This window comes from Apaloderma vittatum, unplaced genomic scaffold (assembly GCF_000703405.1).
Source record: "Apaloderma vittatum isolate BGI_N311 unplaced genomic scaffold, ASM70340v1 scaffold10580, whole genome shotgun sequence".
Lineage (NCBI taxonomy): Eukaryota > Metazoa > Chordata > Aves > Trogoniformes > Trogonidae > Apaloderma > Apaloderma vittatum.
Window position 1 is genome coordinate 1 of NW_009695060.1, and position 207 is coordinate 207.

Genomic DNA, 207 nt, shown 5'->3' on the forward strand with positions numbered 1-207 from the left:
AGCCCGGCCGGGTGGGTGTATTGCTGCAGGGGGTGGGGAAAGTGCTCACTTCTCAGTATTGTCCCCAAAACCCACCACAGCCCCAAACTGGAGCCACTTCCCTCCTCTCTTCCGCTGTCTTCCTCCCGCTGCCCCAAAATGAGCAACTGATGATTTTGGGGACGGGCAGCATTTAATCGCGCTGAAATGAGGGGAGGTGGGGGCAGA